Source organism: Dreissena polymorpha, chromosome 1 (genome assembly GCF_020536995.1).
Source record: "Dreissena polymorpha isolate Duluth1 chromosome 1, UMN_Dpol_1.0, whole genome shotgun sequence".
Taxonomy (NCBI): Eukaryota; Metazoa; Mollusca; class Bivalvia; order Myida; family Dreissenidae; genus Dreissena; species Dreissena polymorpha.
In genome coordinates, this window is record NC_068355.1 from 37,089,765 (window position 1) to 37,092,020 (window position 2,256).

Below are 2,256 nucleotides of genomic sequence, written 5' to 3' on the forward strand. Positions count from 1 at the left end.
TTTGACATTTGTCGTGATTCAGTTAATAAATTGCGAATTAAAACGTGTATAATTAACTTTCAACGCGATCATGAGTGTAAAGAAAACGAATTATTTCGAACCTGCCATTTGTAAACGTTGTAGCGACTATAAACAGCATAATAGCAGTTTGACATCTGTGAAACTCGCTCTTATGCGTGCTTTCTCATTTTGCATATTTCATAAACTTTTCAAACAGAAATTACAGAGCCACATCAGTGCACATACTGTTTGATAATTCATTCGTTTGTTGGATATTGTTTGCTGTTTTAAACACAGTCATATTAGGTCATATCGCGGAGATTTAGTTAACCTTACCATGTGTTCATGGGCGAATGCACGTAATTAAGCGCTCTTACGACTATGTGCTCATACCTGCTTTCGGGAATCATCATGAAATTATTGCCGTACTTAACAGCAAACATGCCTAAGCTTACTGAATTAGAGAAAAAAAAATCAAAAGAGAAAAATTATAGATTCATGTACATGGGCATGTGAAATCACGTTCGTACACATAGCATCATTAACTTAGGAAAAGAAACAACGAAATATATAGATTGGTATGATATACATGTGAAATTAAAGAGCATGTCAAGTTTTGAATTTATATGCAGAAACGTAATGTTATAACCCACAAACGTTTTACTGTAACAGAACGTTTTTTTTTTAAAGATAAGTGGTGCAGAAAATACACGTCGAATATCTTTTTAAAGATATTTCTTGTTATATTTGATCGAGAATGTAACACGCCTCCCAGTTTCGTTGAATACTAAGCTTTTCGAAAAATTGTGTAAATTCTTCTAAGGATATTTTATTTTTTATGGAATTATTTTTTGATTTGAAAAAAATCCAAAAATCTCTTGGTTTGTGTTGTCTTAAATTTTCGATCTCCAACATTTTTTGCCGATAGCAACAGGATTTTTTCTTGCGGATTAAGTCTTTATAATACCTCTTACCTGTGCATAAACGTTCTCTGTTTATATCTGATTTACTTGAGTTAAAAATACGTAAAGCGTCATTGTACAAATGCTGTTTATTAATGCACTCGTGATCAAACCAATCAGCATTCTTTACACCGCTATTTGCACGGAAACTAGGATTTGTTTTGTAAACACATGTTTTAGAGAATAACGGATCAGCAACATGACTATTGGATATCGGCACATTTGTTTCATGCCATGCTCTTTTTTATATTAATTTAAAGAAGCAAAGGCTTAGATCATACCGACAATTAAAGATTCCCAAGCTTATTACTCAAGAATAATTAAAGGGATTATCGTTATAAAAGAGACCGATCAAATAAAAACATAATTGAGACGTACATTACCGCGGGCGATCAACAATACACGTGTCATAACCGCGAAAACGTGATTACCTTGCTTCGTGGTAAAGATATTTTCAATTCTACGGGTATTGAAATGAAAAAAACAATGAAAAAGTACTTTGCCGCAATTTCATTTTTTGCCGAAAATATTGGGGCGGCGGCCGCCGCCCCAGCCGCCCCAACTCCGACGCCTCTAACACCGTACTTTTAAATATAAGCATTTGTATTACGTATTAAGACAATTATATCAAATACATGTAGCGTGTTGCTAGAAAAGAAACGTGATTTATACAATTAATGTGAAAACATGCGATAAATAATGCTCGAATTTCATGATGTTTGGAAAATATTCACTTCAAAACAGTATTTTTTGTTGTTGATTAGTTGACATGTTTAATAAATATTATAACAAGTATCACAAGATTATATTTTTTGCCTATCAAAATGACGACTGAACATATATTGATGGGAAAGATTGGAAACATATGGGGTTCTATAGTGCCTTTCTGGAATTGCCCATTGTAAGTAAAACATTTTATACGTATATTATCGTGTAGTTATTTTGCTAAAAGATGTGAAATTTTATATTCAATATCTCACTGGTGTGGATAATGATATTTTGATAAAAAGTCAAGTTAAGCTCTATACGTTACATTTGTGGATGATTACCACATAAGGTACAGCACGGACTCAAGATGAATTTAGATCAATATACGCTCCGTGGGTACAGGGAAAATTATATCATTATCAGATCTTTATTGCGTTGAATTAAATTAAAAAATAAAATCCTGATACTCGTAGTACATAATTTAACGTGCTTAAATAAACCGTAATATACATTTCCAGTTGTAATTCTCGTCAGTTTCGCCGAATGGAAATTCTGACCGCGTTGTCGTTTGGAATTACTTTTTGTT